This window comes from Haliotis asinina, chromosome 5 (genome assembly GCF_037392515.1).
Source record: "Haliotis asinina isolate JCU_RB_2024 chromosome 5, JCU_Hal_asi_v2, whole genome shotgun sequence".
Lineage (NCBI taxonomy): Eukaryota > Metazoa > Mollusca > Gastropoda > Lepetellida > Haliotidae > Haliotis > Haliotis asinina.
The window spans coordinates 19,420,648-19,436,750 of record NC_090284.1 but is presented as its reverse complement, the minus strand read 5'-3'; the positions used below and the strand labels follow the sequence as shown (position 1 = coordinate 19,436,750).

The following is a 16,103-nucleotide window of genomic DNA, read 5'->3' as shown; positions in this document are numbered from 1 at the left end:
AAACCAGATCATGCATGCAAGAGGAGGCGAGAACTAGAAATACGAACAGTTTATGTGTAGAAACACCTCATTTCTATGGGTCTTCAAGAGTCGGACATGGCGTGAAGATCTGGCACCTACACAGACTACTTTACAGTGTCAGAGTAGGTGTAAGAGGTCCACTAATTCAATTTAAGGGCCATCATTAATAAATCCTTTCTAATCAGTGTAACCCGGTTACCAATGTTTTGCAAAATATATGTTTAGTTGGGAGTGATGCTCAGACATCGACTTCGTAAACAGACATCGCTATTGTCGCGGGACGTTCTATTCACGTCCGCCATCCGTTTACATAAGACCAACGAGAATGAACATCAGTATTCGATATTGAGAACCAGGTTTCAAAGTAAATTACGACCTAATGCAGTTTCTTAATTTGATATTTGAATTAAATTGATTCTTACATGAATCTGACGTGTTTTCTGTCATATAAGAGAGGTATTATGGTCGCGTTGATGACTTGAGCTGTCTATTAACTTCATCGAGACTACATGTATTGGGAGAAATATTTTTATCGCTAATATATTGCATCACGTTCTCTTGTAGTCATCTCAAGAAAGCTGCTCAGGTCATATGCGGAGTCGTAATCGTAGATAGAGTTTCGTGTGTTGGTTCATCGAGCATTTTATAACAGCATTACAAAAGGAAAATATTTCTTAAATGTTCTCTCATTATGCAGTTGAGACGGATTCATTCATTCATTCATTCATTCATTCATTCATTCATTCATTCATTCATTCATTCATTCATTCTGAAAAAACCTTCCTAAAATGTTTGCCTGGTACATGGATGCTCGGATAACTGACACTGACAGTTCTCTGAAATCCGTTGTACCCGATTTCAATTAAATTCAGGAAGGACATATTAATCCCTTAGGGGAAGCTCACGTATAAAACAACAGCACCATTTAAAGCCCATAATATTATATTCTAGCATACAGCTGCCACGCATTATAGAAATTATTGAAATGCCCTGTGCTCTTAACCACGTAAACCGTGAAGATCCGGGTTAGAATTAATCCTCAGTAAACCACACTTCTCATAAGAGGCGACTAACGGGATCGGGTGGTCAGGCTGGAGTTGGTGAACACATGTCATCGTATCCCATTTGTGGAGATTGATGCTCATGCTGTTGATCACTAAATTGTCTGGCTATGTACAGACCTCCGTCATATAGCTTGAATATTGCTGAGTGAGGGTTAAACAACAAACAAAAACTAACTACCTTAGGCAACCTTGGAAAATAATTAATAATTAATAATTAAGCCTGGTGCCACCAGGAAAGAACAATGTGTTCAACAAATATGAATACGACATACACACCAGTGCATTGAACTAACCAACCAAAACACGTGATGAATATGGCATAGTCCATCCGTTCAACTGTGGCTTCGTAACAAAATGAAATTAGTGATGAGGATGACTACTCAAGTGGCGCAAATGATGTAGGTGTGCGGTTCCTTAACCGCAGCAGATGTTTGTACCCTGTGGTATAGGACGATAATGGCAAATGATATTCATGAAACTGCTGCCGAAGATGCAACATGCACTGTAATTTGTTGTATTTAAATATGCATTGGGCTATCTTATAAGGATACAGCTTAATGGTTGAAGCGTTTGTTGCTCATGTTGAAGACAGTTTCGATTCCTCAAATGACTCAAATGTCAATTTTTGATGTGTTTCGTCAAGATACTGTGATATTACTCCCTCACCCACTCACTTACCCGGCTCAATACTCACTCAGTCAAACACTCACCCAGCCAAATACTCACTCTCCCAGTCATTCGCTCAGTCAAACACACGCTCAGTCACTCACACAGTCAAACACTCACTCGTTCAGCCAAATACTCACTCATTTACTCACTCAGCCATACTCCCACTCGCTCTCTCACCCAGCCAAACACTCACTCACCCGCTCAGCTAAACACTCACACAATCAATCAACCAGACAAACACTCACTCACCCGCTCAGCTAAACACTCGCTCATTCAATCAATCATTCAGCCAAACACTCACCAAGCCAAATACTCACCCATCCAAATATTCACCCCAATAACTACTCACTCACTCACTCCAGCCGAAATGAACCATTTTATACATCCCCTGATTGTTATTTGACATGTGCTGCACGTTTACTAGCCAAAGAAAAACAGCATAAACACGAATGCAAATATGCGACGTCTTGCGCCGACAGTGGGGCAACATGTGTTATAAATTTATTCAGCAACATGTTTATATAGGCCAACTCCTAATACACGACAACACACATGGATGTTGAATGTAACCCAATGATATTTAAACAACCGTGTAGTCAAGAACTTCCTGTCAGCTTCTAGGCATGCATTAATTGTATAACGTCCTGCCGCCATCGACGTGTAAATAGTAGAACCTGGGCAAGACAATCTAGTGATTGATATTTTGAACAATAATTCACACCGACGGTGAAACTGACCTATCATCCATCAAATCTGTCATTGTCATGTACTGCACATGCACTAGCCTACATCTGCTTTCTCTTTCACTAACCATTTGCTCATTGCCGTGCATTGGCTACTTCTCGTAAACGCGTTCTCTGCGTCGGTCCAACCTATCCTTGTTTGCGAGTAATCTGCATCTTTGGGGGATTTCTTCCCTGCGGCTTACTTCCAGTACACATAAAAATCAACTAGTTTTTTTAATGCAGCAACATCCCAAACTTACTCAATCACTGCTTCACATTAAAATTGTTTTGGGAATAGTTTACCGCATCTCTTGGTTGTGAGATTCATAAAAAAATCTGCAACAATCGCGAGGGTACCTTAGAAATCCTACACTGAACTAACCCAGTGATGTTAATTCATCATAGACAGAAAAAGCTATCTAATCGTGTCAAATACCTCACCGAGTGGTCTGAAGCCTCTCGTGAAAACATCTGCATTGACAAGCAAGTAGATAAGTTAGACGATGATTAAGCAAAAGACGTATGTAGTTGCCCTCTTAAGGGAAAGCACCTGCATTAATGTTTTCAACTCAATCAAGGACATCTTGACATTATCTTCCAATTTTTTAATGTGAGCGTATTGTCCAATAACAAAGCGTTGGCATGCTATGGTCGAGGATTAGTGGGAGACTACTTGATCAGTTTTACAATATAATAATGATACTACCATGCATCATAATAACTTAATATTTTGTATGATAAGTTGACCAGGTTGAAATTTCTTGTACCAAGTCCACGTCGTCATCTAAGTGAGTATAATGCAACCATTGTGTTATTGGGCACTATCATGACGACATTTAAAACGGAGGAGGATGTCAGGATGACTTGGAGTATAAGCGTTATATTCGTATTCTTGTACGTATGCACAAGAGTGAGTGAGTGAGGTTAGTTTTACGCCGCACACAGCAATATTACAGCTATATGGAGGCGGTCTGCAAATAAACGAGACTGAACCAGACAATCTAGACAAAGATCAACACCATGAGCATCGATATGTGCAATTGGGAACCGATGACATGTGCCAACCAAGTCAGCAAGCCTGACCATCCGATCCTTTTAGTCGCTTCTTACGACAAGCAGAGTCGTATGCACAAGAGACATTGGCGTTTCCTTTGGCAATGCGAACCTCGTCTAAACGGTAAACACAATAGTACAGTTAAATATATGGTTATGTTTTTCATACGCCACAGATACGACATCAGAGTTCCCCATTGAGTCTCCGTTCCCTCTTGCTTTCTCAAGACCACGGATAAATTCAGCGCACTTTGTTTTTAATGATTATTCAAACGTACTTCCAATACGTATTTATGTTATATATCCAACTTTAAACATATTTGCTATAATACACGTATATTATTCCTCCAGCTTTAAATATACTTCCTACAGGCCCCTAGATTATGCAGTGTGAAAACGCATTAAACTTTGAACAAATTCCTGTGAACACATTTTCCCTTAAGCTTTAAACATATTTCTAGCTACAGGGGTTGTGAATAGAGATTCAACCATACTTTCCATAGACATTGAGATTATGCATTGAACGTTAAAAATGCTTCCCATTGCCATTAAACATACTTTCAGTTACACGAGATTATTCACTGACCTTTAAACATACTTCCTGTGGACATGCAAATTGTGCATCGGGCTTCAAACATGCCACCGATAAAAACTACGATTATACACCCAGCTGTAAACACACCGATATTATGCATTGAGCCGTGTACACACTTCCTATGAATAGTGCGATTATGCTTTGAACGTGAATCGTACTTCCTATAAACCACAAGACTGTGCATCAAGCTTCAAACATCCTTCCTATAAATGCTAAGATTAAGCATCAAGCCCTACACATACTTTCTGTAAACAAACTTACACTTCCTATAAACCAAGCTTATTCTTTGATTTTTAAACATACTTCTAATAAACCCTTACATTATGCTTCTGATAAACACTAGGATTATACACCTAGATTTAAACACACCGGCTTTAAGTACTGAGCCGTGAACATACTTCCTACAGATAGTGTTATTGTTAATCCTACCTCCTGTAAGCCATAATATCATGCAGGGAGCTGTAACAAGCCTCCCACAAACGCTCAGAATATGTATCGCGCCTAACATATACACCCTATAGAGGCTTAGATTATACTTCCTACAGACCCTTACATTATGCATCGATCTTTAAACATATTTTACCCATAAATATTAAAATAATGCACCGAGCTGTAAACGCTCTTGCCTTAAATCATGCACCGAGTTTAAACATGTTTCTTATAAACCCTTCGAGCTTTAAACATGTTTCTTATAAACCCTTCGAGCTTTAAACATGCGCCCTATAAACCCTTAGATCATGCACTGTGATAACGCATAAATCTTTCAATATACTTGATATCTGATTGTCCATGGAGTTTCAGACATATTTCCAATGTTGTGGTTGCGCTCAACAATGCATACAAACACCAAGATGTGAAAAAATATTCCATATACATAGAAAGTTTGTATTGTGTTTAACAAACTCCTCGTGGTAAAGGAGATGCTGTATCATGCTTCGAACACAATTCCTATAATCACACAAATTATACAATCGTGCTTCAAACACACTATCTTAAACCACAGCAGTTACATGCCTGACGCTATCTGTGGATGCCGGATTTTTGTCTCGTGTTTCATACATGTGTCCTATCGCTGGAGGGGTTAGGAACCGTAGATAACCTAAACAGAGCTAATTCCAGCTAGGGGATACATTACAAAACATTATGAAATATATTGAATTCCTTCAGCATATTAAAGTTTACACTTACCATTTTGGTCAGTTTTCAAACCATAAGAATGTAATTGGCCACCTAATTGGATATAATATGTCTACATGAAACAGACACACATTAAGCCAGTCAAAGGTTCGGGGGGATTTCCTCTTGACTATTAACGGTAGTTGATACTTAGATGTTTTATGATGAATTAATGAGAGTTACAATGGCTGGAAGTTTAACCTAAGCCGATTGTAACGACCGGATTGGTAGTAACAACTCCTCTTTAATTGTGGAACTGAGGGTGACTGGAATGCAAATATAGCACGATACAGATTGGCATGCCTGCTTTGTAGAAGGAGAGTTCAGCACAGCCATAATGTCTAGCGCTAGTGGGTTAATATAGTCTGTGTGAGCTTTGTATTCCTCACAGTGAGATGTTTTATAAAACAGTCACGTAGTATAACAATGCTCATTGTGTTGACTGGGAGGAGAAACTTGCTTTAGTATTGCAAATAATTCCTGTACAGAATTGGCGCGTGCCAGTTTTGCTTCTTTCGCAAACTCGAAAATAGATTTGGCGAAGTTACCAATTCCTGGGTTCTTACAAATGTGGTATGTAGTTCATAGAAGTAAAAGCAACAGTGAGTGAGTGAGTGAGTGAGTGAGTGAGTGAGTGAGTGAGTGAGTGAGTGAGTGAGTGAGTGAGTGAGTGAGTGAGTGAGTGAGTGAGTGAGTGAGTGAGTGAGTGAGTGAGTGAGTGAGTTTTAACCCCGCACACAATATTCGCGCTACACGGAGGCGTTCGGTCAAATAATCGGGTCAGGTCCAGACACCCAAGTGATCAACAACATGGATATGATATAGGGTGTCAACCAAATCGTTCCATTCGATCCCGGTGGATGTCTTTTACGAGTGAACTTAAATCCAGTTTTGAATCATTTCAGTTATGTCAAACGCAAATAAATATTGACCTCCTCTCGATTTGATGTAACCGGGAGACAGTTTACACTTTGGGGAAATTATAAGGAAATCGGTCCCGGTTTCCAGGAATGAGTGAGTGAGTTTAGATTTTTGTCGCTTTCAACAATATTCCAGCAATACCACTCCCCGTGGTAAAGGAGATTCTGTATCATGCTTCAAACACAATTCCTATAATCACACAAGTTATACAATCGTGCTTCAAACACACTGACTCAAACCACAGCGGTTACATGCCTGACGCTATCTGTGGATGCCGGATTTTTTGTCTCGTGTTTCAAACATGTGTCCTATCGCTGGAGGGGTTAGGAACCGTAGATAACTCAGACAGTGCTGACTCCAGCTAGGGGATACATTACAAAACATTATGAAATGCGGGGGATAACAGCCTATTGGGCTTCACACATTCTACCAAGGTGAACAGTCGAACCCCGGGTCTTCGGCGCGACGACCGAACGCTTTACACTGTAAGCCCCATCTCTCCTCCAGTAGGGGCATGAGGGGCAAATCGGTTGCCATCTATATCCCTGCGGCATGCGCGAATTCATACTGAAAAATAAAAACCACGGCAAAACAATTCCTTTTTCATAACACAAAAAAACCCATGTAAACTCATGTTTTCGGCAGAGGCGGCCAACTCAGTGACGCAGGTTATGTCTGTTGAATCATTGATGTACTGGAGAACAACGGCTGTCTCTAGCACAAAAAAACTCGAATCGTTAGCATTTGCTGAAAGTCGGGGAGGGTGTATAGGAAACGTACACAACGCCAGTGACGACAAGGCGACACCGTGAGGGCATGCTGTCACTTAATACTTTGTTTGAAACATCGCAGGTGACCAATCATCCGTGGGCTCAGCGTTAATGAAATAAGCTGGTATCTACATGTCCCCTTCAATGAATAATCCTGAAGCTGACCCGTTTGGTAACTCACGTCTTCAAAGACTGGATTTGGGAGGGTAACTTCAGGCAACAAAGCCAGACAAACTAATGGATGACTGAATTAGGTCCATTGTTTCACTGGCACAGGCGCTGCTACTTATGAACATTATATACTCATGGAATCAAATAAGGGAACGCACGAACGTATACAAGTGTTCCTTTATTCTTAATTCTGGAAATAAATAAAGGAAGGAATTAAACTCTTATGTTTATGTGTTCCCTTGTTTTTTTCTATGAGTATGTATACAGTACATGTTTTGGGGTAGTCTTGTCGATAAAGCGTTCGCTCGTCACGCCGAAGACGCGTCTTCCATTCCCCGCATGGTTACAAAGTATGAAGCCGATATCTGGTGTTCCCCGCCGTGATAATGCTGGAATAATATAATACCATACTCACTCTCTCACTTGTGTGAATGGGTTCGTGAACATTGATAAACTAGATATATTTGGTATTGACACATTTATCAAAGGAGCAGAACCACCTGTAACTGATGAGTCATAGTAAAGAATACATTTATAAAATTTACTATTCAAATGTATTCCATGCGTATTTTTATTACTTTTTAAAAATAATCATGAGCAGCAAAACCATACATTTATATCCATGTTATCAGCCAGAACGAATGATACCATCTGTTCATGCACGCACGCACGTTAGAAACATCTGAATATTTCTTTTTTCCGAAACATTAATCTATGTTCCATGTGTGGAAACCTCCAAAGTAGTGTCACACCACTCTAGAAAGAATTTATTGACCTGATGTACACAAGTACTAGTATTCTATATGTCCTGCATACACCATTGGAGACCGTTTCAGAGTGTAAAAACTCACAGAAACAGAATCTAATACCTTATGAAATTAATTCACGTTTCCGCAAAGCTCCCTTTTTAACTTTTAGAACGTTAAATATGCAATATCTTCTTTAATAAAGGCAACAGTTTCAAGGTAAATATCATCCGTGCTGGTTTGAGCCTCGAGACCTTGCATAAAACAATTTTGAATTAGTACCCTTCACACGTAAACTGTGTAAACTCATGATCATTAAATATATTTGTAACTTCACAGATGACTTAATCAACTTAGTCTTTAAGTACTGTAGTCATTTTCGTCATTAATAAAAGACACTGTCTTCTATGAACTTTGTTTCTTGTAAACACAATATGTAAGAAAGTAATTAGTCCAAGATTTGTGTGAAAACATTGATAGACCTTTTCCAGAGTGAGTGAGTGTGCTTTTGCCATTATCCCAGTAACGTTAAAGAAATGGACTTCATACATTGGCCCCATGAGGGGAATCGAACCCGGTTATTGGCGTGATGAGCGAACGCTTCAGTCACAGGTCTACCCCAGCGCCACTCTTTTGCAGTGGTTCCTTGCGTCTGGGGGTGTATGAGTGACATTGAATCCCCAATGTTCCAAAGCGACGGATGTGAACGAGGGAAAACGCTAAGCAGTGAGAAATCTGATCACGCTGAGAAATGGGATTGACATCGATAACCTGCCAGTCGCTCTTCTGAAACAGCACACTGTGTGAAGTAAGAAGCCATTCATGTATGTGTTCCACATGTAGATAACGCACTTAGAGCCTCTCTACCATTTCTCCTTCTGCTTTGGGGGATTCTGGAGATGTGTGACTATGATGGTGCCCTAAAACCATGACCAACAACTTACAGAACACCCACTGCCAGAAAGTGGCTTGGTTCCATACCTATAAGCAGTAGCAGATTAAAACTACGAAAAACATGGAAAACATTATGACTGCTGCACGTTATAAACCAATGCTAATTAGGGTAGATACTAATGCGGCGGCATTGCCGTGATATTGGTTCTGCATAACGCTAATATTCAAGCTATATGTCGACGGTGCCATGGCACTGATACAGCAACGAGTTATAATTCTGAATAAGATATGAACGCAGTCATGAATGATCGCAGAGAACAAGCACAGAATCCAAACATACCACACACATTCTTAAATATATATACCAGTATATTTAAAAGGTTTTACATGGTATTCAACGCCACTGTAGCTAAACCTCAGATGCATAATTTTAATATTCTACTCACGGAATATTAAGAATGTGATAGATATTTATGTTATATTCCAGAGGTTTACGTTAATTGCGTTAATATAGGAACAGTCATAAGTGTTTACTTAGGTTGATAACAATTCACCATGTAAAGATATTTTTAGCTGAAGTCAGGTACGCATGAAGGTGCTTGACGTGCGTCTGTTTAACATTATATACCATGACTTTGCTGTATGTGGTCGATGATAACGGAAAACGTCTACGTTTACTATTCATTTCATGCATTGATGCATGCTAATGTTAGAATACTTGGCCATAATTCTGTAGCGGCTGCAGGAACGATATAAAAGCGAAACCGTACTCTTAAGCAGCCCATATACACGTTGTTATCCCATTCGTTGAATGTTTTCGGAAATGATGAAACAACACCTATGTTTACAATTGCTTTCATGAACTGATGCCTAATAATGTTAGAATACTTGAGCCATAATTCTGTACCGGCTGCCAGAATGATATTACTGCGAACACATAAACGTAAACATCACATTTGCAGTTTGTAGCAACTATAAGGAAAAACGGGCTAATGACAAATCACGAACGCAATGACATGTGAGATTAAGACACGTTTTGTTCATTAAATATATGGAAACGATGCCCAGACACAACACGCACTCTAATTGACAATTGGAAACCATCACTCTGTAAATCAATTAACTGTCATTTCAACACAATTTAAACATGCATGCTGAATGCCCAAATAACAAGTTAATAACCTTCCACCAAAGTAATGAAACGACTGAGCTTTCGGGAATGGTGTCTTTGAGATTTGCGTCAAAGCCGGCCTAAGAACCTGCCAGTTTCAGATTGCGGAACAAAGAGAAGCTCAATTTGTAAATACACAATTCTCATACGTGTAAATATATTGAAAGCTTTCCTGCATACACATTCAGTGCATTTTAGCCAAGTGAAATTGGAACGGAACAATCTGAAATTTAGAGAGCTGACATATGCTAACTGCAATTACATTACACTTAAGTAATGAATGAAGTACAACTCAAAAATCAATTGTCAGCTGCACCACGTTACACGAGAAACGGTTCCCATTCACACACGGCTGAGAATATAAGACCCTATCAGGAATACTAATAGAAGGGAACTTACAGGCAGGTGAAGAGATGTCACTGTTGATGAATTGAGACCACGAGTTTTCCTGTGAGTTCCAAGATGACTCTGGAGAAACTCCAGCACCACTCATATCCCGGCGCTGCCACCTAACCGACTGTGTCCTATCCACTATACCGATGCTGCTTATGGAGGCGGCCGCACCGCCAGTCATCTAGATATTGATCCAGGGGAATAACTCCTGATACCTGTTGAATATCTCGCTACTGTTACGTGTAACAGACTTGCCGTCGTTGTACACGAGCACGCTATCGCTTATTCACGACACCGCTGGCGTTCCGTTAGCTGCATCGGTTAAGGCGGAGAGGGCGTGAAAGGGATGACTCTCCCACCGATACCGTAATGTGATCAACGCATACATACTTTTTATGCGGATACATTCCGTCGTTACCACTTCGTTGCATAATAGTATGGCACATTTGTTCATCATTCTTAAATCATCTTGCTTATTGTGGGGTATGAATATACGCTATTGCACACCTTGGAGATGTCATCAGAAGCATGCATGTCTGATGGATAGATGGGTTGATGGATGGGGTGATGGATGGATTGATGGATAAATAAATAGAATCGATTCTGTGTAATTGCAGATGTAACGACAGCGGTATTTATATACTGCAAAATCATATAATGAAACATACGTTGTGAGTCACAATTTGAATACTTGGCAGGTCAAGCTTCAAAACCAAACAGACAATGAGAGACCTGAACTGCATATTTAATTCTTAATGAAACCCAAGAACAATGTATATACATAATCTTGTTTGCTGCATGGCACGCCCGTTTTACCCTCTAATAATAAGATTTAAATGCCTGAATATACTGAACAGTAGATAATTGCAATTGGCACCACTAATTTCCTGTCTGTTAAATAAAACTGGCGTCAAAGAAAGCTAAGAGGGACCGTAAACATATATAAGTAGATCCAAAGAAGCAGTCAACCGTTACCGGGGAACATATACCTGCTTAGCGTGTGAGACTTAATCTAATTACTTGTGCTCGCTTCCATGTCTTCACTAAAACAATCAGTGCTATGATCCATTACCTATCTGTGCCTGATCACCTAACAGGACTATCTACGCCTGGTTTAATTCCTGGCTTACGTTAGCTAATGGCTTCCTTTTTTATGTTCCCTCCCCGTTATTATAACACTGCTGTTGCTATAACATTTACTTCCATGTAGGTATCGGTTTCACATTTTTTCATTCACCTTACTGAGTGAGAATATACCCCGAACGTCGTGTTCCCCGTAACAAACAGTTTAGCTGGCATGTGAATCACATAAATGCCTAAATGCATTTCAAAGTCTCTGAATAAATTGTTTTGCTATTTAACCACGTATTACCAGACCCATATGTAAATATCAATATAAACAGAGTAATTTTGAGTTGAATGTTTTATACATTTGTAACAACAGAAGAGCACATTGGAAACAGCACATTGACTCTATGTTACAGGTATGATTACACGATACCATTTAGAAAGTGGTCAAATGCAACATATGTCATATTTTTGATTTCACTTTGTTAGTAAGTACAAATACTAGTACATGTTTTGGTTGAGTCCCATCCGGTATTTATTAAACGTCATTACAGAAAGCAAATATTCCATTCAGTGTTAAACCTTGCATGTGGCATGTGTATCCAGTTCCTGGTCAAGAAGGAATAAACATTCGTGCTATACAATATTGGCTCAGTAGGAGATGCAGAAGATAGCAAATGACGTTTATGTGATCACTGAAGATGCAAAGGGTTGATAACTTCACTCTACTACCAGCTGTTACAACTATTAACATCCTTTACTTTTCACACGTATGTATTGTATGCGTAAATTTGTACCATAATTCTTAAAGTGAGATTGCTACAATATTGCATCTCTTTCAGCAATATGCTAGCACTATTGCATCATTGGTACATCTGTTGATACTGGAAATAGGAATAATACATAACCATATGGGTAATACAGAACATACGATTAAACCAATATGATACTCAACCTCCCCTGTTATATCTAATAATATGTAATTCCGAAACAGATGGCATTGATGGTGAGTCGTAACTCTCGGCATGTGCTTTACACTTGATGAATCTGGTGAGCCATAAAATGTGCACTCTGACATAACTGTACATGCACATATGTAAATATAACGGTAGACGGTACTGCAATACGTGCAGTTGGCTTGCCAGTGTTCACCTATACCTTAGGAATATTCAAATAGCACCGCCTTACCATTTCAGATTGGACCAGTTACCTCCAGCATGAATTGTAGGCAAATTATATAGTTTCAAAAATAATTTTTAATTGCCCGTACGGTATATACTTAGCTTACCAACTGGGCGGTAATTTAAGGGGAGAGTGAGGGGAAGGTGTGTGTGTGTGTGTGGGGGGGGGAGGGTAGGTAACTACGGTGGACATTTACACACACACACACACACACACAGAGAAAGAGAGAGAGAGTGAGAGAGAGAGAGAGGACGGGGAGGCAGAGAGAGAGAGAAAGGACGGGGAGGCAGAGAGAGAGAGAAAGGACGGGGAGGCAGAGAGAGAGAGGGGGGAGCAGGAAGAGGAAGAGGAGGAGGAGGAGGAGGAGGAAGGGTTCTATTCAACTTAACGAGATTTGCTGAGATGTCCCTTGGAATGTCTATTTTCCCATGGCATATTCATCACATATGTAGTAACACGACCATGAAGCACCATTATGGACCTTTGTTAGATATATCTACGGAATGTCATTACAGACGACAAATTACCCAGCCCTATAGTTAAGCCCAGTGTGTGGAAGAATGATTAAGTGTCCACAGTATTCCCTATAGAAGAGGAAAATGTAATCTGTACTCCTTGGTAGGAGATACAGCAGATTATAAATGACGTTTATGTGATAACTGCGCATGCTGATAAGTTCTTTTGCTACATGGGTGTTGAAAATAGTCACTCCTCTACATACATATGCATTCTATGTACCTGTGTATGGCGTCATGTACCTTTGAGCATGTTTGCGTCGTTTTCGTAATATTCAAGCAATACTTCATTGGGAGACACCAGATAGAAGCTTCACACGTTGTACTCACGTTGGGACCGAAGTCAGATATGATGTGAGAAACGAACGATTCGATGTATTAGGCTGTAATACCGCACATGTCTACATTATTTATGTCATATTTATTTCTTAAAGAAATGGCATTGGAAGTTGTCGTATTCTTGGCTTTATAACAGATGAGTTCGAACAGTCATACAATATGAGGTACGGTGGGGAAGCCAAGCAGTAAAAGCGTTCTCTCGTCACGCCTTAGACCGGGTTCGATTCACCAAACGGGTACAATGTGTGAAGATATTTCTGGTGTCCCCCGCCGTGATATTGCAGGACAGTTGCTAAATGGGGCGTAAAACAAAAACACCCACTCTAACAAAACAATGCACAGCTGTTAATACAACGTCATAGTGTAATATTTCCAACTGCCATTCATTACGTTTGGAGTTCTAAAAACCAAATAAAGATATTGCTTTATCGAGCCAGCTTTTTCAGGACTCGCTAATAATTTCCTATTTAGATTGGAAGTTATCATGTTTGCAAAGTTAACAATGTAATCCAGTGAATTACTGGATGGTTTCTTTCCGACATTTACTTTTAAGAAATATCCTTTAAGTACAACGCTGTGTTTTTTCCAGAAAAGGAAACACATTGAGATGTTTACCATTGGGCACACTACCTTTGTGTGATTAAACTTCAAGCTGTGGCGATGCGCACCAACCATAAAATTCGCCGCTAACAAAATTCCTTCTACACTCTTCAGCGATTAGATGAGGAAGAATTGCAGATATCGTTAATGGCACTTCTTCTCAACAGCACTGAAAATGTCCTGTTCATGAGTCAATTTATGAGTCTGAACCAAACTGAGTAAATGAGAACACTAAATCTTTCCTCACTTTCGCACGCCTGAAAGCCCGTTGTCATCTTGTAAACCTTCCTCGGTGTAATCACTGCTACAAGAAATACATTGCTGGAATAAATAAAGAATTCACGGGTGTTTATTCCTTAAAGATCAAACCATCATGACCAGGTCTTTATAGTTTGGCATCGAGAACCAGGAGAAAAGGGGCAGCTTTGCTGTGCTTCCTCAAGGCGAAGACTCCAACGTGATTAGCACGTCGTCCTGAACGAAACTAACAATATCAAAACAATCCCGAACAACCCCAGAGCATTTCGTTTGAACACAAATCCCAAGGGCACATTCCTGTTATTCGTGTATGCATAATTACAACCAATTTGCATGGGCAGCGTCGACGAAACAAGTGGTCGTTGGGACATAGATCCGTCTTGTTGAACAATTAATATGGACACATAACTATGGTGCCTCAATCACGAGTACCCTTTGTTCCCGTAACTGTATCAAACAACTGCAACTCAGCTGGAAAATTAGGGATGTTCTAAAGCCACAAATCCTTATCACCAATACATCTTTCAAACGACAAGGGGGCATTTATATCCATGCTCCTAATTTTCTATTTGCATAAGCTGCAAGTAATAGAATCGTTGATTTCTAAAATATTGATATTTTTTGCCAAAGAGGTAAACATATGACCTAGATCATGTATGACGTCTTAATGTGGGTTGCTAAAAATGCCAGCAAAAAGCCGTGTACAGGACTAGGTCAGACTGACTTCTCCACGTCGGCGGAGTCCACAGGGCGTCTTCCTATGATATGACGGATCAAATTTAGGAGACTGTGGTAAATTCCTTCATTTACAGCCTTGTCATAATCTTCGACTTGAGGTTGATGGTTCGTTATGATGAATACAGAACGGCTACAAGAGAAATCCTTTTAAATGGGTTGGGTTTTTCGCTCCATAAAGATGCAACTCTCACGACGGAATATTTTCTGAAAGGAAGAATGTATTTTTTGAGGTTTTGAATTTTTGTGCTTTGTTTTGCTTTGAAACCTAAACGCTTTTTTTCTGAAAACAAAAACCCCGAAAATTTACAACGTAACACCGACAACGCAAAACAATTTAATTTTTACACGGTTCTTGAAAAATGAAAAACGTTACAATGATTGGTTTGTGCACTTCTTCGTACTGTTAGGAACTTCAGCTGACTACCAAATCACGCAGAGATGAAATCATATTGTATGTAGTAAGTTATTGGTGGCGGACGTCTGACCGCGTTTTGTTGGATTTTTTTAAAATAACTCACGGGTAATGTTATTTGTCTTATCAAACTACTAGACGAGAGCTATGTGTGTCAAATGAAACATTACCCATGTAAAAGCAGTAATTCATTCAGTGATACTGCACGTATTCTACATGCCGTAGCCGTCATTTCATGTTGATCTCAAAGTATCAAATCTCAATGTGTTAATCGAGTCGTGCTACTTCAGACAATAAAAGTGTTTTCTTCTGTTATTACCGACACCGTTAACGCGAACTAGGTATTATCTTCAAACAAATGTGTCATTTACAACTCAACATAAAATCGGTTATCTGGATCGAGTCAAAATTGCATTTAAAATGAGAAAAAGTACAAATGTTCACATACATATAGCACGGAGATGATGTGTTCAATTAAACTACAGAGTCAAAAGGTTGTAACAATGAATAATTACAAAGCGCCCTATTACACTCAAACAGCGAATATGATCGTTTCAAGACGGGTCTTTCGGCAGCATCTGAGGAACTTTTTTTGTTCTATTGTGAGAGTTCAGACAAGTGT

At 39.6% G+C, this 16,103-nt stretch overlaps 1 protein-coding gene across 2 annotated transcripts in view; it reads right to left on the bottom strand.

Annotated features, from left to right (window-relative positions):
• LOC137284536 (glutamate receptor ionotropic, NMDA 2B-like) overlaps positions 1-16,103 on the bottom strand; it is a 104,350-nt gene that overhangs the window by 73,175 nt on the left and 15,072 nt on the right. Inside the window, exon 1 of one of the 2 annotated variants that reach the window (XM_067816378.1) lies at positions 10,376-10,576. The exons of the other annotated variant lie outside the window; for it this stretch is intronic. The gene's annotated coding sequence lies outside the window, so the exon portion shown is untranslated. Of the gene's footprint in view, positions 1-10,375; positions 10,577-16,103 lie in introns of those variants that run through there. 2 annotated transcript variants of the gene reach the window in all.